At 35.1% G+C, this 21,216-nt stretch overlaps 1 protein-coding gene and 1 non-coding gene across 2 annotated transcripts in view; one reads left to right on the top strand and one right to left on the bottom strand.

The window, feature by feature from the left end:
* LOC131439494 (matrix metalloproteinase-2-like) overlaps nucleotides 1-21,216 on the top strand; it is a 264,482-nt gene that overhangs the window by 205,633 nt on the left and 37,633 nt on the right. The gene's annotated exons all lie outside the window — the stretch shown is intronic.
* Nucleotides 7,132-7,215, bottom strand: Trnal-uaa (transfer RNA leucine (anticodon UAA)). The gene has a single exon. It is a non-coding gene; the product is annotated as a tRNA-Leu (tRNA).

Here is a 21,216-nt window from a genome sequence, read left to right as displayed (position 1 = left end):
ACAAAACAGTTGATTCATTGTAGTGACATATTCTAAAAAAATCATTAAAATCATTTCAAATCACCAGACAAAGGTCAACAGATTTCACGCGCGACTTGATTGTTTATTATTTCCGTTTCATTATTTTAATTATTGATTAAAATTATGATTTGGTTATATTGATTGATCTGGGCAGCAGGCTACCGAGAAAAAAATATTAATTTATCAAACAAGTACTTTTTTTACTATTTATGAAATATGACGATATATGTTATCTTTGTAATATTAATGGATTTGCACAATAGTTGATTTTAATCATTCAATTTATAATCTTGAAAGACATGCACAGACATGGAAGAAGAAAACATACTTTCTCCGAAGCTAACCAGAAATTGATAAGTTGAATGGAGTTGAATGAAGAGATAATTTAGTAAAATGGAGTAATCAGATGTGAAATATTGAAAAACATCTGATAACTGAAAGGAAAAAGTAACTCCTGCAATTGTCGCCTTTTACGACATGGAAGCAGGAACCCAGTGGATCTATACATGACTCATTTTTTTCCGCCGGATTCCACACGGCATCTAGGCTGGTACTGTCCGGAGGAAGATAATAAGTACTATCAATCTCCTAGTGGGCCCCAGCCCCTTCTCACTTATACATTTCAAATTACCTTTTAAGTCGAATATACAAACAGAATCAGGAAAATATTCGAAAAAGTCGAGTTTGATTTTTCTGCTCATTTGATAGATCGTTCTACTGAGAATCTACGAATAGTTTAGGCATCATTTTTTTCAAATGTTTGCTTCTAATTAGAAAACGATACCCATATGTAAAAGATACTGCAGCAGAATTCTCGAACTTTACAGGTAGTGAAACTGTTCACTTCGAAGATACATTAACATCAATGATTTTTGTCAATTTATATGCATGAAGGTGCTCAAATTGGGAAAAATTGTCAATTTGTAACTTTCTGGAATGCTCCTTTAACAGTCCTCATCACTAGAGTTTCTTTACTGCACGGTTTACGAAGTTTCATCACATGTTCTCGTTAGTTCCAAACCCTGTTTGAATTCGCATCCTGTTGTTGAGTTCGCAATAATATTAATACTAGATGAAGGGAAATGAATGCTAGACGATGAATTCTGTAAATAATCAGTTTAGATCGTAATCATATTGATAATGTTAATTTAGCAGTTTTCACTGCGCAATAGCAATACGCAATGCAACATTAGTAAAAAATATACGACAAAAGTTTTTTTTTATTTCCAGCTGGTTGATGCTGATTATAATTAAACCCAATAAAACCCCATTCTAACATGAATTCGATTTATAGAAGTAACAGGAGCGCAGGGTTCGAATGGTGCGTATTAATTGACGTAGCAAAATCCTGTACTCCTGTTACTTCCGTTATTTAGCTGCATAGCATGCTTTGTGGTTGGACATGTTTTTCTTGTCATTATAGTTATTATTCATCGCAGCATGTATGTAATATTATTTACTATTTTCATTGATGATATTACTCCACTACGACGGTATTGCTGAACAATTTTCAAATACATCACCAATCACCAAGCATGGAATTCCGATGTGACTGATGAAATAAACTCACCTAACGAGACTAAAATTATTGATATCGGATAATCCATATCCGAGAAAATTGAGCGGTAATCATCGGTTTTGACGTTTACGTCACCTGTACCATTATATCACCGGAACCGTAAGCCATTTGAACTTCAACCCTGTTTATTGAACACAGAGTAGCATTAAAACGAGCCTAACTTTGTTGAAATGTTATTTCCGAATCAGACAGTGATAATGATAACGATGAAGACATTTTTAAATTCCAAGTAAAAAGAAAATTTATCTTATCAAAAATCATTCGTTTTAAAATTCATTATAATATCTACAATAAATATGTGATATGAAAAAATAATGCCGACTATTTTGATTTACTGTGAATCAAAAAATTTTCTTATTTCCACCCCTGCGTTAAACCTAAGTATTTAGCTTGATCAGACCATGTCAATTCCAAGCCATTCAATTTGACAATGTGATTGTTTAAGAAAAGAAGCTCTTGGCTTATGAGGAAAGATAATTAATTGCGTTTTTGCTGCATTCGGTTTAATTTTCCATTTTGACAGATAATCACTGAAAATATTTCGACCGTCCCACGACAAAAGGGCCTAACTGCAAATGACAGTTTCTCTTTGTTTACTTTTTCTTTTACGATTTACCGAACAGATTTTATATTTGACGCTAGTAAATAAAACTACAAGCTTTCGATTTATATTGGAAACTTTAGAGAGTTTGCAATAATGGCTTCGTAATAATCAAAAGAGAAAGTAAACAAAGAGAGGCTCTCATTTGCAGTTAGGCCCTTTTGTCGTGGGACTATCGATTTGAACTTCTTTGTAGGCGACTGCAGATCACTCTTACATTTCTACCTGTGGCTAACAGACTTGTGTCGTCACAACATAGCGATTTCGGACAACCAACGGGTAGATTTGGAAGATCAGAAGTGAAAATATTATACAAGATTGGAGCTACACTTGAACCCTGCGGAACACCGGCTCGTACGGGTAGCAATTCAGATTTACAATTCTGATAGCTAACCTGAAGAGTGCGATCAATTAAATAATTTTGAATCATTTTGATCAAATAAATAGGAAACTGGAAATCAGACATTTTTGCTATTAAACCTTTGTGCCAAACACTGTCGAATGCTTTTTCTATGCCTAGAAGAGCAACTCCAGTGGATAACCCAGAAGATTTATTTGCTTTTATCATGTTTGTTACTCTTACAAGTTGATGAGTAGTTGAATGTTCATAACGAAATCCAAACTGCTCTGGTAAAAAAATTAAATTCTCATTTATATGAGACATCATTCTCAACAAGATAATTTTTTCAAGAAGTTTACTGATAGAAGAAAGTAAGCTAATTGGTCGATAACTTGATGTTTCTGCTGGGTTTTCATCAGGTTTGGGAATAGAAATTACTTTTGCGTTTTTTCATCTTTTTGGGAAGTAATCTAAAGAAAAACACCCGTTGAAAATTTTAACCAAGAGTCTCAAGGCAACATCGGGAAGATTTTTAATAAGAATATTAAAAATTCCGTCATTACCCCAAGCCTTCATGTTTTTAAGTTTCCTTAATTTTGACTTAATTTTCATAAAAATTCGTCTCAATAATGTTATTTGGTAATAACACTTGAGAGCAATTCCAGAAATGCTTAGCAGATGATCCGACTCGACCTACTCCGATTTGGTTGAAACTTTGCACATGGCTTCAGTATGGCAAACCATAAGTTTTGAACCGAAGAGAGAGGTCAATCCGACTCACGACTGATTTTTAAAAAGGGCGTATGTATTTTTGTATTTCACAAAAATTGCCTTTTTCAAATCGTTGTAACTCGAAAACCGTTAATGGTACAAAAATGGTGTTCAGGAAGATGTTGTAGGGAATCGATTGGGCACTCTAAAAAAATATACACTGAAAAAATATACACTGAAATATCTTTCAACGAGAATTTGAAATTTCGAATATATCTGTAAATTGTCTTAGCTGTAACTTCTTTGTTTTTCAAAAGGCACGGATCGGATAGCCATCAATCTGTAGGTTTTAATAACCCTGATTTTTTTTTATTTAACTTTTTCGAATTATTTTGTAATTATTGAGAAAAAAATTCAAAAATTTTTTTCAGTGTATATATTTTTTAGAGTGCCCAATCGATTCCCTACAACTTCTTCCTGAACGCTAGTTTTGTACAATTAACGGTTTCCGAGTTATAACGATTTGAAAAAGGCAGTTTTTGTGAAATGCAAAAATACATACGCCCTTTTTGAAAATCAGTCGTGAGTCGGATTGACCTCTCCATCGGTTCAAAACTTATGGTTTGCCATACTGAAGCCATGTGCAAAGTTTCATCCAAATCGGAGAAGATCGATTCTGATTTTGTCACTTTTTCGTCTACTCATTCCTGGAATTTCTCTATAGGAACAAAAATAAATTCGCTTGCCACAGATTCTCTGCTGAAGCGTCGATTGTATCCCACACAGAATTCTGCTTAAAAAACAGTACAGTATCCACCAGGTGAATGAGACTGCTCTAATCTCATTTCACGACAGTAGACACCAGCAGTAGCACAACCTTTCCAACAGGGAAAACGTCATGAAAGATAATTGTCACGGTCGTCGCTGAAGGACGGTTCTGTACTCTGAATGGCTGTAGCGTAACACGTTCATGCAAATAATTAATTATGATTACGGTGGTATCTCACTGGATTTATGTAACAGTACAATAACTATCTAAAATTTAATCTAATTCAAATAGTTTCCCAGAAAAATCGTTAAGAAATTTTATTTTTTTTTTATATATTAAGCGTGCGATAAATTATTACAAATTCCATCATGTTTTGGCGCCTCTGTAAATATTTAAAACACCTACACAGAATGATGATCGTTGACGCAGGATGGTATGGAATTAAATGTTTGTCTATGAGAACTAAACGATTTTCTATGCGAAAAGCAACAAAGATTTTTAGATTGATACTCGAGCTCGGTCCATTCTTCGACTACGATTATATTTTCAACCGTATAACCAAACTCTACAATATATTTTGAATCCTTTTGAATGCGAACCTGAACTAATATAAATAGTACTCCGAAAATAATTCACCGATCGGTTTTCCTTTCCATCCCAAGAATCTGCGCGACGCTAAACCAAATCAGTCCGTCAAGATCACATTGTGTCAAGTGTTCACGAGAAGTGCGATCTAAAAATACTAGGATCCAATAGCTTGAAACACTAAGCGATCGGCATTCTTCACATTGACTAACTGACTGACTGACTGACTGACGGATGGGAAAGTGTTCAAATCGTGAACACAAAGTTTTCCCTTGCAAATTGAACGCTGACCTGTCGTTCTGTAGATGACAGTGTTAAAATTGAATTTGCATACATTAGCCGAGGATCACCGTCAACTTACTGGACTTTGTCTCGCCTTATTGGACAGAGTTTTTCTTCTGATGGAACATTCTTTTTACCGAGACACGATTGTTTTTGATCCGGATGATTGACGGGTTCCACACTGACCCAAGGAAAAAGGCGTTGGCAAAAAAAAAACAAAATAAATCTGTGCTCGGTCAGCATCAGTACTAAGTGCTAAATTCAATCAAGCAAAGAGTTGCTGGGTGATTTCGCACCAAGTGCGAGATAAAAATGTCGGATTAAGAACGACTACCGCCTCCTGTCATAACGTTTCTTGTTACTGGTCTGATGGAACGCGAAGGACGCCTGAGCAGAGTGAGATCTTGAACCACCGGACCATTGGATTCTTATCAATGGAATGAAACAGTTTGAAAAAGTGCCTCACACCAGAGCCAAACTCTCCAACCTCTCCGTAATGGCGATTTTCAACGATGTGAACTTGTTCTTTAATCGTGAATTTATTGATCAGCTTAGGATATTTATTGAATCACGATTAGGGCCTGATTCGCCTGACCGCTTGTTCAAGGAGCAAACTGCTTATTGCAGTTATTTTATGGGCAAATCTTTTAAGTGGTGTCTGGAGCACTACTGGCGCCCGCTGGACTGGTCGGTTTTACGATTGGTTTTGTGGTGTTTGAATGGGTTTTACGTACGTCAGACAGATAAATAGAAATGGTTTTAAAAGTCGTGGAAACAAATAGTTATAGTTTTATGAGTAAATATTAGAGATAATTAACGCTAGTAATGATTGTACTTCAATTGATCCGTTATGAATGTTACTATAAATCACTCGCAACCTAATGCTAGAATTTCCAAATAACTACTTACGGTCTTTCCGGGTCTCTGAATACACCTGAGCAATTTCAAAAATGAGTAACAATTCATCGAACTTCACTTGCACTGTAATACCGGAATCGGAAGTCAGATTTGAATCATTTTTTCGGGGACTTTTTAAATAATTTCAAGACCTTTCATTTGCATCTTAGTTTCTGAAAATCGGTTAAGAAATTTCCGAGAAAATTGAGCGCGTATTTTTTAATAAGTTTGTGTTTGTTATTTCCTTGTAGCCGGAAGTTTGATCCAAATTAAATTCAAGAAAATTGTATGAGGCTATAAGACCTTTCATTTGAATTTAAATTTTTGAAAATCACCATTTCTGATAAAATTGAGTGACATTTTGTGATCTCGACGGACTGAGTCGAATGGTATATGACACTCGGACCTCCGGGCCACGGTTGTAAAGTCGGTTTTCACAGCGATTGCAAACCTTTCTATATTAGAAAGGCAAAAAGACACACACATACATACATACACAGACATTTTCCGATCTCGTTGAGCTCATTCGAATGGTCTCCGAGGCTCCGTTCGTAAATCGGGTTTTCCAGCAACTCAGAGATTTTTCCAGCAATTACAGAAAGTCAAAACATTATTTCATTCAGATAAATGAACTAAATAAGCTGATATTTTATTTTATTGATGAATTTCCGCTCAACGACAGCGGAGAAAACTGCTTTTGAGTTTTGTGACAATGGCTGTTTTTCGAAGATTGTAAATTTCCCCGTAAGCACAACTTCTTATACATGTCCAAATGTGTGAACAACCTAATTGTATTCTATGTAATAATTTAGTAGCGGACCATTCAGCTTAGACCGCTACCCGTGAAGAATAAATTGAATGAATATGAACATGAATGATCGACCCTATCCTGGCTGGAGCTGCATATGGCGGTGTCAAGTTGCTCACATAAATTTCCATCTGTTTCAATTCACCAGCTGTACGAGCTGCCCATCGAAAAACAGAAATATTCTCACGTGTTCACTAAACGCACACCGATTTTGCATACAATGACAAACCAGAATGAAAAATTCACTCCCTACCAAATGAACGTCTATTTCACAAATTCATCATGGCATTACCTTCAGTTCACACGTTCTCTCGCTCTCACACGCTTTGCCGGCAACGCTCACCCCTTTGCGAACGCTGTGCTGTGGTCTTCGGTGTTGTTGACTTGTCTCGTTGCCGGTCCGAACAAAGTGATCAATGCTCTTGTTTGAATCGGTAACAAGACAAGTCCACCACAACACCGAAGACCGATTTCGTAAAAAAAAAAGCTTCCGGAACTAATCCATCATCATGGTCAGTAAAAAATCTTTTACAGAATGTGTCAGAAGTGGGGTTCGAACCCACGCTCCCTTACGGGAACCAGAGCTTAAATCTGGCGCCTTAGACCGCTCGGCCATTCTGACTTGGGTGCCTACCCGAGTGCTCGATGTCAATTAAAAGCTGGTGCTGCTTTGTATGGACTAATCAAACGGTAACTTTAGCAGCAATCGTCACAAGGGTGCCTTGTTTCAATCGGTCGACTTCGGTGGCGCAAAAGATGATTCACCAACTTGTTTCAGCCGCATTGCAGCAGCAGGCAGGCAGCACGGGTTGGCTTGGCAAAAGTCGACAGTGGTTGTGTGCCGCTAGGAAAAAAGTGTATCGTTTCCAAACAGCGGTATTGCGTGACTCGTGTTTTTGACATCTTAATCGATTTGATGGTTTTTGTTCTCAGTTTTAAATGATCGTCGATAACGCTTTACAATCAGTTCTGATTTTTTTAATGTTGTTCATTTTTTAAAATTATAAGCGCTAATACATTTAAAAAATGTTTATGTTATTTTTATTGAAACTATGTTAATATTTTAGCATTTTATTTAGTTATATTGGTTCTGTTGCTGTGCTGTGAAACATTTACAACCGAAATAGTGCAGTTAGGTGGGATTTTCGCACAAATTACTGGGATGTTTCGTGATGCAAAACAAATTTCATACACTCAGACGAAATGATCTTTGAACTCCATAAGAACGAATTATGACTTTCAGACGTAGAGATAATAACATAAATGGATGCCATAAGTTTGTCTTATGATATATAGAAGGGAAGTTCTTCAATATTTTTTATTTTTGCAATATAGTAAAGTCTGTTGAACATTTTATGTATCAACCGTTAAAAACATTTTGAAGACAGTTTTAGCTGGTTTGTACTGAAAATATCTTTAGAATGTTCCCATACTCGCTGATGCATGACCTCTGGAATAATAAAATTGGTCAGTAAATGAATAAATTATTAATGTTTCCGGATCCGGAAGCATTCTTTCCAAAAAAAGCACGTCATGACTAAATCATAAGACAAAATTATGACATTTTCACATTACGTATACTATTGATGAAATACGTGAATAATTTTAGCCTGCATAGATAATAAGACTTTAGACTCGGAATGAACTTGATTTCTTCTTTGTTCATGAAAAACTTACTTAGGGTAAAGTGTTATAATATGCCCCCCTTAAGAAAACATTGAGATATTTCCAAGTGTATTGATATATTTTCCTCGAGAATGTAAGTATTTCACTGCAATACGGATGAGGAACATAATTTTCAATGACTCAAATAGAAAAGATGAGAATTGATTGATATAAACACATTTTCCAAAACGGCTACATTCTTAGTTTTTTCCGCTCGCCTCAGACATAATGCCCCAGCAGCCGTAAAATATGTCTCACAACAAATCAGTGGCATGACACACAACAAAAGACATTTTATCCCACAACAATGATGCATTATGCTTCTTGAAATGTCCATAAAGTTACTGTTTTGAGATAATCAGTATGTCAAAGAAATGGCGGATAAAACATCTATTTAGTCGAAGCAAAACTTTACATCGAAAAGCTGCCAAATGAAATTTTTAGTTTTTTCATACTTTCCTGCAAACGACAAACACCAAACTTGCATAGCAGAAAGATCCTACGAAAAGATAGTGTTAGTGATAAAACTTTGGTTAAGAAAAGTATTCAATGCTTAAAAAAGGAAAGGGGGCATTTTGGCTAGCAGGGGCGCTTTATAAGACTTTCCCCTACTTTTTCCTTGGTGTATGTCACTCGGCAAAAGTACGATTCACACGTTATATCAGGTGACCGTTACAAGCAAGGAATGGCAATGGAAAGGAGCTGTTTGTAACTCTTATTAAAACATTAAATGTTGAAAGAAATTAATTGATAGTTTGAATCGTACTTTAAAATGTTTGATGGAAGGTGTTTCGTGATTAAAACAACCTAATTTCAAAGTTGCAAATGGGCATTTGTGGATGTAAGTGAGCTGTCAGAAAAGTCAATTACTGTTTAAGAGTTTCTAATCGTATTTCATGTCATCGAGGAATAAGGAATAAGGAATAAGGAATAAGGAATAAGGAATAAGGAATAAGGAATAAGGAATAAGGAATAAGGAATAAGGAATAAGGAATAAGGAATAAGGAATAAGGAATAAGGAATAAGGAATAAGGAATAAGGAATAAGGAATAAGGAATAAGGAATAAGGAATAAGGAATAAGGAATAAGGAATAAGGAATAAGGAATAAGGAATAAGGAATAAGGAATAAGGAATAAGGAATAAGGAATAAGGAATAAGGAATAAGGAATAAGGAATAAGGAATAAGGAATAAGGAATAAGGAATAAGGAATAAGGAATAAGGAATAAGGAATAAGGAATAAGGAATAAGGAATAAGGAATAAGGAATAAGGAATAAGGAATAAGGAATAAGGAATAAGGAATAAGGAATAAGGAATAAGGAATAAGGAATAAGGAATAAGGAATAAGGAATAAGGAATAAGGAGTAAGGAATAAGGAATAAGGAATAAGGAATAAGGAATAAGGAATAAGGAATAAGGAATAAGGAATAAGGAATAAGGAATAAGGAATAAGGAATAAGGAATAAGGAATAAGGAATAAGGAATAAGGAATAAGGAATAAGGAATAAGGAATAAGGAATAAGGAATAAGGAATAAGGAATAAGGAATAAGGAATAAGGAATAAGGAATAAGGAATAAGGAATAAGGAATAAGGAATAAGGAATAAGGAATAAGGAATAAGGAATAAGGAATAAGGAATAAGGAATAAGGAATAAGGAATAAGGAATAAGGAATAAGGAATAAGGAATAAGGAATAAGGAATAAGGAATAAGGAATAAGGAATAAGGAATAAGGAATAAGGAATAAGGAATAAGGAATAAGGAATAAGGAATAAGGAATAAGGAATAAGGAATAAGGAATAAGGAATAAGGAATAAGGAATAAGGAATAAGGAATAAGGAATAAGGAATAAGGAATAAGGAATAAGGAATAAGGAATAAGGAATAAGGAATAAGGAATAAGGAATAAGGAATAAGGAATAAGGAATAAGGAATAAGGAATAAGGAATAAGGAATAAGGAATAAGGAATAAGGAATAAGGAATAAGGAATAAGGAATAAGGAATAAGGAATAAGGAATAAGGAATAAGGAATAAGGAATAAGGAATAAGGAATAAGGAATAAGGAATAAGGAATAAGGAATAAGGAATAAGGAATAAGGAATAAGGAATAAGGAATAAGGAATAAGGAATAAGGAATAAGAAATAAGGAATAAGGAATAAGGAATAAGGAATAAGGAATAAGGAATAAGGAATAAGGGATAAGGAATAAGGAATAAGGAATAAGGAATAAGGAATAAGGAATAAGGAATAAGGCATACAACTACTTCATATTCATCCTGCTGAACCCTGACGACAAGGTGCTCTTTCAAATACTTCATCGTTATCTGATATAATTAGAGAAGGAATATTCGCAATACGACAGATACTCCAGAAGGCCTGGGGGACTGTCGAGTCTAGAAGAGGTCTACGGAATGGTGCTATACTCTCATTTGAACTGTTTAAGATTACTCTGGTAGGGATGATTAAGTGAATAAGGTTCGACACGAGTGGTACGGTGATACGTAGCTTTAAGACGACGATGGAAACATACATCGGACTGATATTACAATTATGAAGAATCAAACTGGCTATAAAAGCATTGGAGGTAAAATCAGTTAACTGTAACCTGAAACTTCTAAAGTTTTGAAACCTATCCCTAGGGCAAAATTCGAAAAGAAAAATAAAATCAAGACGATAAAAACCCTCCACAAAGAAATCCAATCGTGCTTCCCGACCGAAATCAGTTCTCAGCAATATGGGACAGGAAACACTGTCGAAAAGAACATTGGACATCATGTCCTCTCCGGTTGCTGCTCAGAACGGACACTGCTGATGTGATTCCGGATCGGAGCGGTTGAAAGTAATAAAAGTGCACTTTTCTTATCACACTCGAAGCAGATCATTTTGCTGCCATTTCATCTTCTACAAAAATAGGAAAATGACACTTCTTTCTGGTGTTATGCTTTGTCGCAACTTTTGTATGATTCCGGACGATGTTTTCTTTTTCTTTGTTCAAGATGCTGTTAACACAAGTGCGGTGCAATTTCCGGTATTGGATGACCCGATGCGCGTCTAACGAACTCGGCAGCGTGCCGAAGGAGCTTGTTTGGCAGCATAGGATAACGACACTTGTGCAGTGCATTGTTATTCTAATAGTGTCCGGATCGGATTTCTCCTGATTAACTTAACTTGGTAACGCGGGTTACTAGATTGGTGAAATTCCATTGCTTGTTGTTTTGTTGCATAGTTCAAACTTAGGCAAACAATTTATTCCAAAGAAAAAACAAACACAAGATTGAATTGCAGAAGGAAAATGTTATTGTTTTAAACACCTGTACATGCTGATAATAAAGCGAAGATAAAAGAAAAGAAATTGATATGCACCGTAAAGCATGCAAAGGACGATTCGTGGGACCGAAAGCGTTATGGTGAAACAAACGGTTTCAGTCAGTTCGCCAAAGAAAATCGAATATACAAAGAGTACCAATGGGGTTCCAATGGTTATTCGCTTCGATCCACGGCACAAGTTCAACTTGTTTGTATAACAATAATACAAATCGTAATGGAACAAACTCAGTCAACCAATGCTTGTTTATTCGGTCCTTTCACACACCGAAAAAAAAGAGGAGGAGTAGTTTATCGAACAATTTGTTTCGTTTTGTGTGTGTGAGAGTGTATATGTGTGAGGATGAGAAATGTGTGTTTTCTCGTTTTCGCGTGTCTTGGCCCGACAGTCTCGTTGTTGGTTGCAGGAATTGCGGATCGTATTATCCTTTCCCGGAGACAGTGGTAATTATGAAAACGAGTTGTTATGTTTTTCTAATATGGGAAAGAATTTTAATAACTGTGGAAATCAACTGATTTAAATCGAAACCCGGAAGACCAAGCTCGTCATTTATATAACGGTTTGAAAAAATTTAATGGACATTTGGTGTTCTATCTAATTCAAAAGGCGTGAAGATGCAAATTTCAATAGATGTCTTAATTATCAAGCAGCTTTTAGACACACTATCTGAGAAGTTGCATCTGCGGGGTCATTAGGGTGGGACAAAAAATTTATATCAGCTCCACCGAACTTTTCGTGTTCTATTTGGGTCCCATGAGCATCATGCAAAATTTTAGCTCGATCGGATAAACTATATTTTCGCACCCACGGTTTAAAGTTTGTATGGGATTTGGTATGGAGAAATTCACTTTTAACAAAAATATCGGCTGGAAATCAACCTATGATCTCTAAAAATCAATCCATGTGATATTTTCATAGAAAATTTATCGAGGAAGAAAACTTTAGAAGACTGCAAAACAATACGAAATTTGTAGAAAAAGTTATTAAAGGAAAACCGACTCAAGGTCCGAACAATGGCTCACTCCTTAATATATCTAGCACCACTGCTGCTAGTGGTGGTAATAGGAATGTGATTTCTTTTATTATGCTATAACGGTTGATTTTAGTTGTTTGATGTCTTCACAAAAGTTTCTCAACTGAGTATGAGGATTATTTTTAAGTGACAAGTCATGTTCCAAAACTCACTGTAAAGACACAAAAAAGTCTAACTTTTTAATTTGAAGAAATAGGTTTTTGGAATCTTGTACAATATTTTAGATAAACTCAAATTCAAAAACTTTGCGGAATACATAAACCCTCTATCTCTTATAGTTTAGAAGATATAGATGACACTATTTTATGCAAACAAAAACTCAATTTACATTACTTTTTGTGTCTTTACTGTAAGGTTTGGAGCATGGTTTATCACTTAAAAATAATCTTTACACTCTGCTGAGTAACTATCGTGAAGACATCAAACAAAACGGATCAACCCAGTTCTACCCCAGCCTTCCTGGTTGTTGTCAAACGTGTATCGAAATATATAAGACGGTAATGGACAGTGCGTGCAGGAAAAACAAGCTTTTTCGCAAGTCTTCTGACCAGAGCTTAAACTTGTCACGCATTCGCAATGAAAGAAACCATTCCAACAACCTCATTTTCAATATATTACTGTCCCATTCGTAAATGACCGACACCAGAACAAACGAAGAGAGACGAAGCATTTTCGTTTCTCATCGGAAAAATGAGAGAGCATAATTGCTCTTTCCTCTGTGACAAGACGAAACCAAACTAACGTCTTCAGGTAGCAACAGCAGAATTTCAATTCTTGGGTGATTTTCCAGAAGGCCGTATCAGCAAGTGACAGTTTCTCTTTGTTTACTTTCTCTTCTATTAATTACCAAGCGGTTTACACGTTTATCACTTAACTCTTTGCATAGAATGATGCTCGAAACGTTCGACTTCCAAACAGAACTGTGAAATCCAAAAAAATCTTTTTAGATCACATCACAACAATCGGAAGAGAGAGTGAACAAAGAGAAACTGTCACTTGCTGTTACGGCCTTCTGGAAAATCAACCGAGAATTCTCATTCTTTCACCGATGTATTGAAAATCTGTGACGCTTGGCTATAAAAAGTGATTAAAATATGGCAAATCGAAATAATTACATCCCAGAACTTCTTTAGAAACCAAAACTACTACAAATTCGAGCACCAACAGTTAAAACTTATTGTGAAATCTTTTTCTGTCGTTTTCAATTCTCACAGCTTTGTGTTGAATATCAACCCATACACAACATGACAGAAATGAGCCTGTTTCATATCTGTTCCACTGAATTCAGGACGGCGCTAGTGTACCTAAACAATACGGGTGCAATGAATTACGAAACAAAAAGTTTACAAGAGAAACCAATACTTCATTACGTCATTTACGGTCACTGTGTATGCGTCCAGCAATATATTTAAAAGGAGCGTAATTTTCATATTGTGACTCACGCAAGAACTCCTGAATGAAATGAAAATATTGCGATTTTGTCGTGAATACGACTTACTTTACTATGGGGTGCTTTTTCAAAATTAGCCATATGGAAGAATGGGCAGAACTTAATCGTGAATATCTCGACTTGCATTAATGGTAGCAACATAATTCTAGTCATGGCGAAAAATCGTCTTCAAGTTTCAGAGCTTATTCCCGGAATATGGGTTTAGAATTCAGAGTCTGCGTGCTGAACTAACTCAACTCGTCACTCTCCATCACGAACGCTTTCATAAAAAGTTCTTTTCAGAGCCACCATTATTTTATTATAAAGAACTATACTTCTTATTTCATAATATTTAATTGCGTTTCGGAATGTTTAATGTAACTAATCTGTAATTTAGTCTAGGCGCATCTTTTTAAATTCTTGTAATGAAAGAGGGGAAAATTGCACAACTCAAACAATCGATCAACTACCAATTCGAATTCGGAAGCATAAATAAAGCGTGTCATATTCGTATTCACGACATCCAGTTATGTCTCTGACATTGCACACCCGTACTTTTTTCTAACAGCGCTGCATAGCAACAAACTCATCCATAACACCCGTCATAAATCTACAAATATGCGTATTTTGTAATTTTTCTATCTTTAAATTCACTCTGCCCAACGTTGAAAGCACGCGAATCTATAAATAGAAGCGAAATTAAAGCTAACGTTTCAGTCCTATTCCTAGCATGCTAGAGGTAGGTTGTTGCTAGACAGCAAGGCAAAAACGTGCCATAAAACGATTTGAAGCTCTGATGCCAGTTGTTAGCGTAAAACCGTGTCGCTCGCTGTGCGTATTACATTTCTCTCCATGCTCTCTCGTAAATGTGTAAAATGACTCTCGATGTGGCCGGGTGGCCAAGAAAGTTTTGATATTTTCGGTTTGACTACATCACATAAAATCCAATAAAGCTACCACTTGTTTGGCAGCCTTGATGAGCCGATATTATTTCTCTCTCATGTTTCGTTACGTTACCAGGCAGAAATGGTGCCGCCATAGAAACGTACTTACCATTACAAAAATAACATTCACTTAATTTTTATCATGACAACATATAAGCTTTTATGTACTAATCGCATCTAAACTAAATTATCTAGACATTGTCAGGATAGATTTTTGATCCATGCTTTTGAAGGCGAGATATTCAATGAACAAGTTGAAAGTTGCCGTTTTCAGCTGTCCAAATCTTCCTTCAGAAAAAAAAACTTTCCCGACCGCTAAAGTCAAACAATCATTCAGAAATTTTCACAGAATAATCTAAACTAAATTTCTAAGAGATTGTCAGTTGGGTTTTTTGTTATTCGTCATCGTTTCTGAGAAAATTAGATTTGAAGCGTGAAAATAACCCGTTAAAACGTCCTAAAACACACTGGCCTCAGTCCTTAATTGGTATGCTCTGATCTTGTCATGCAAGCTCGGAATTCCATGTTATGTCGTTTCCCCATGAGAAATTGACAACAACCTCTGGATAAATTTTGAGTGCTTAAGATTAATTTCTAATTGATATTAGATGAACTCGATTGATAATGAGAAATAGTTTATCGCTTCAACCGAAATCGCAGAATGGTAGAGAAACTTAACGCTAAAAACTGCTTGCATAAAAAACTTGAACACAAGCTTGGCGAAGAGAAGCTTAATTATCGAAATCGCAAGTATGTACAAAGATATAATTGCATATATTTGGGATAATTGTGTAACTTCGTCGGTCATAAAACAAATGCAAATCAAGACAAATGATGTTCGGTGTTGGTTCGGATTGATTGAACTTTTTGATTGTAGATCATTAGAAATTTTGGTTGCCTTGTTCCACATCAACGGCTCGAACAACCCCATGGGGCTGATCCTTGTAGTTTTCTCTTTGTTCTGAAAAGATAACTATTAATAGTAATTGATAGAGTTAGAAACGAAGTGTTTTTTGAAATGTGGTGTGTGACTAAAGAGTACCTAACGTATTTAGTCGTATCAATGAACACGCAAAGAATTAGTAACCATTTGTAGAAGTATTTGATATCATTGAATGATCTTCTAACGACTTGGATAATGATAAGGAAACCATAGATTTAATCTTGGTTTGCAAACTAGTAGTATTGTGCTTCAAGATTCAGTAGAAAAAATTACTTCACGTTCATTGTTCATTGAAATGTGATGAACTACATACTTGTAAACCTTCCATTGATGAAAAGAGAAAAAATATACTTATACTAAACCATAGTAACTTATCATCATAGTTATTTATTTAATGTCAAAAAATGCCGCAGATTGTCGAAAAACAGATTCGTTATTTCCAAAGGTAACTCTATTTACGACGCCATTGTGGAACCAGAGAAGCAAAACTTTTACTTATATTCTAGATGTATGGGAGCTGTCAAGTTGTCCACGGGTTGTTGAATATCGACACTGCATACTGTGGGATTTTCACTGAAAACTGCAAATGACTGAAAGGGCAAATGGAAGAAAAAACACAATTTTGAAACTACTGTCCCGCTTATGTCATTGACTGGACATGGATTTCGTTCTCATAGTTTGCAAGCGAAGCTGAGAGTGACAGTAATTTCTTGTCATTTTTGTCTATTTTCCAGTCAATGAAAATGACTTTTACTAGCTCTGCTTCTGACTGACAGATCCGGATTTTTATTGCGACCGCACACAATTACTTTTCACACTTGCTCTTCTTTCGATGCCATCTTCGATTTAAAATTTTCACCGAAAATTAAATGAACAATGAACTAACCTACGTCCATCAGCCTGTGAAATATTTAACGCGTTGATGAAGTATTTCTCCGGGTCTCGATTCAAAAGCCAGTTTTCACAATGATTGTATAACTTTTCTCAATAGTGGGTGGGTAATGTCAGAGACATAACTGGATGACGTGAACAGGAATAAAATTACCACATTTCTTCACACTTATGCATACCTAAAATCGTTCTCATAAGTTGAGTACGAACTTCAATAATGTCTATGAAAAACATTATCAAAAAAATCTTTAATAATTATGGTAATAATACTCTCAACTGCGCAGGCTAGAATGAATGAAACTTCAATACCAACCATGTTTGAAAACTGTAATGTAAAGTTATTTGTGGTTTTTTCACACTACTGAAAATTCAATCATAAATCGTTGATCACATTTTCGATAGCGTGGAGCAAGAAATTTGCTATTTAGATAGATACAATAAGAGATATTCACGATTAAGTTCTACTCATTCCTGTACAGGGAATATTTTGAAAAGGCGTCCCGTAGTAAAGTAAGCAAAAAGCTGGACCCTCTCCGAATGAATGTCGAGAAAAATTTGTAGATCCTTTCACTCGGTTTTCCCCGCACATCCTTGACATCGGAAGATGCAAGTATACAAAATGCAAATCAAGTTGCGTTCGTGATTTGTGATAATTCAGGAAACTAATACCACAGTCATCCGTCCGTTCTCCGTGGATTTCCAAGAACCCGAGATTGAAGCAGAAGCCGGAAGGAAGTAGCGTTGTGGTGAAATGCAACTTATAGGATGTTGTCTTATTAGATCCGCAATGGCTAACTTTTCTCATTTGTGCGTGATTTACCTTCGATTTGTCGGTTCGGGTCAGAAATTCTGACTCAGATTTATATTTAAATAGTAATTGTATAAACAAGTGCCAAATAATTGGGATAGATATATAAAATTTTAAAATACCGGTCTCTGGTCGTTCAATATTACGTTAGAATCATAACGAAATAGTTTCATTTTTCATAGGGGAATCCAAAAGAACCTATCATTCTTTTAAGACGGTTCATTTGGGAATGATTTTAGTAACCATTAGTGCGTAATGGTAAAATATAAATAGATTTTGTAAATTATGAATCAAAGCAAAACATTCCAAAATATTGACTATGGAAGCAAGTTTCCAATTTATTTTGCTTGAGTTTTGAGCTTGTTTTTTTTTGCATTAAAAATGTCTTACTCTTCACTATACGGGGCCTGGGGTCAATTAAAAGTTTCAAAAATAGCCGAGTAACCTTTTTGCGTCATAATTTTGAACGTTAATAACTCAGTCATTTGTGGATGGATTGATATAATTTAACAACCAATCGAATCGGAAACTTTTAACTTAAACATGTATGGCAACGCCGTTTCAGTATTTCAATAGCATACTATTGAAAAAATGATTAGAATCGGCCTATGTTTTCATTCACCAATCCCAGCGGACCAAATTGACGTCATTTTCTTGTTCGGCATAGGAGGCTATGCCTCATGCATAAAAACACCGCATCATTCTGCGTAGTTCGAAAAGGAATCTATAAATATATGCTGCAAATGATTTCTTGATTTCAGTTCTTTTTTATTAACTATTTATTGGAATATGAGTTAAAACTAAATTATTAAGATTTAAATTGGGTGTTCAGCTGCAAGTGGTGACTATTCAGCCCTATTATATAAATGATTTCGTTTTCACCATGAGGACATCATTTGCTTCTGATATTCTGAGATTTTTGTGTAGGGAAAATTCTAAACCAACTTGTATTGTGTAATGGGGAAAAGGAACTTATATACTAACTCACTAACTAATACAGAGAGCGAATCGATTCAATTGAAGATTGCATCGATTTTTGTCAGAATTTGCTTATAATATTATGTGACATTACATCTAATGGTTCTATATTTGTGAGTCTGTGTAACTCATTTGTACTAAACCCGGGGAGGACGCTTCAAAGTCATTTTCAGAATTTTATTCTGAATCCTTTGAAGCGTTTTCTTCCTGGTGGAACATGAAATTTTGTTTATAAATTAACAATTTGTTTTTTAGACAGAGCTTAGAATTTCAGTTTATTAGAGGATATAAACATTTAATATATTTATTACACTTTCTCTGGATTCCTTCAATGTGATCCTTGAAAGTGAGTTTTTTGTCATATGTTAAACCTAAGTATTTAGATTGATCAGACCATGTCTATTCCAAGCCATTCTATTTGAGAACGTGATTATTGTTTGGTTTAGGAAAAGAAGCTCTTGGCTTATGAGGAAAGATAATTAATTGCGTTTTTGCTGCATTTGGTTTAATTTTCCATTTTGACAGATAATCACTGAAAATATTCAAACTTCTTTGTAGGCGACTGCAGATCACTCTTAGATTTCTACCTGTGGCTAACAGACTTGTGTCGTCACAGAATAGCGATTTCTGACAACCAACGGGTAGATTTGGAAGATCAGAAGAAAATATTATACAAGATTGGAGCTAGCTCGAACCCTGCGGAACACTGGCTCGTACGGGGAGCAATTCCGATTTAAAATTCTGATAGCTAACCCGAAGAGTGCGATCAACTAAATAATTTTGAATCATTTTGATCAAATAAATAGGAAACTGCACGGAGAACCCTTCGATCATAAAATTGCGATATCGCAGTTTTTGATTTTTACGATAGTTGATTTAACTAATTTCTTTTTGATTCAACCAATATGCTTTTTGATTTGGATATATTCAAGTAGTTGAAAAATATGTTGTCTTGAATGCTGTCAAATGCCGGAGACAGTTGAAAGCCAAACAATAATCGCAATGCAAAATCAACAACTTTTTTAGTTGAAATCTGTTCGCGTCGCTTCAAAATGTCAATGAAAACAACATCGATGGTTAAAGCGTTTGGTGAAATTGTGTTCATTCGATTTGAGAAATTTAATATAACAAGTGTTTATCTAACAGCGGTGTTGTGATAAAGTTAACCTTGTTTAAGGCCATCGTCCAAGTACCATGCGCGCGGGTGGTTTTAGGAAATTTTCGATGGGAATTTTGAAAAATTTGAGAAAACCAAAAACATACAGACCTTTGAAATACTTTTTATCTATCTACAAGGTGAAAATGGCTGGAAAATTCGGAGGATTTTCCGAGTCTTATCAAAAATAGCTCTGAAAAATGAGTGTTTTTGTGATCTTTCACAATTATCTGGAAAAATAATGCGATGACATAGATTTTTTTTTCAAATAAACCATATGATGGATACAAAGATTACATTCGGACACATTTTTGGAAAACCTTTTCACGCTTTTTATAGAAAATACACGAATTTCAAAAATTTCCGCAAAATCGGTTATATGATATGGTTATCCAAAAATGTTTCCGAATGTAATCCTTGTTGCCAGCATAAAGTTTTTTTGAAAAAAAAAATTTCATACCATCGAATTATTTTTTCAAATAATCGTGAAAAATTACAAAAAAAGCTCATTTTTTCAGTGCTATTTTTGATAAAACTCCGAAAATCGTCCGAATATTCCAGCCATTTTAACCCTGTAGATAGATAAAAGTATTTCAAAGGTCTGTATGGTTTTGGTTTTGTCAAATTTTTCAAAATTTCCATCGAAAATTTCCTAAAACCACCCGCGCGCATGGTACTTGGACGATGGCCTTAAGATGGAAAAGATTTGGTGACAAATTATAAAATGTAAATGAATGATCATCTCGTAATCTTTCAGGTATGCCCAAAAATTTTATGCTTCAAATTCGATCATTGATTTACTTCCAGCAGACTGTTTTACTTCCAGCTGTTCGATACCGATGATGATGTTCATGCATTAGCAATAAAACGCTTTTTGACATGAATTTAATTTATAAAAGTAACAGGAGCGAAGGGTTTCAAACACACAGAACGCGCTGCGATTGAATGGCGCGTTTGAATTGCCGTCGCAAAATTCCAATTCCCAGCGGTTGATGCACTTAAGCTCATATAAATTGACTAAAATTAACAGTGCAGAACTTTAGTTCAACCGTTTGAAGGCATCATCTTCCAATACTCATTTTAGGTAAATTTAATAATTTCGCACTCGCCCCTCCGGGCACTTTTGCTGACTAAAAACGTTTTTCTACATCAATCATTTCCGATCGAATCAGAAGTATTTTTTTTAAATTTAGATCTTTACTGATCTTGACTTGACATGATCATGATCATACAAAAATCAAAATCACTTAGAGATCAGATCAGTACTGATTTCGTAATGATAATTTATTCTAACTATTTGCAATGTCTAAAACAAATAAAACCGATTTATTTTTCAACTAACAGAATTTTGTTTCAATAACAACATAAGTTATTTCAACTAAAATATTTGTTGAAATTGAAAGGTATGTGTCCTCACTAATTGACAGCATTTTTTTTTCAAACAGTTAAATT

This window comes from Malaya genurostris, chromosome 3 (genome assembly GCF_030247185.1).
Source record: "Malaya genurostris strain Urasoe2022 chromosome 3, Malgen_1.1, whole genome shotgun sequence".
NCBI classification, from domain to species: Eukaryota; Metazoa; Arthropoda; class Insecta; order Diptera; family Culicidae; genus Malaya; species Malaya genurostris.
The sequence above is the reverse complement of the archived record's forward strand: the minus strand, read 5'-3'. Positions and strand labels throughout refer to the sequence as shown.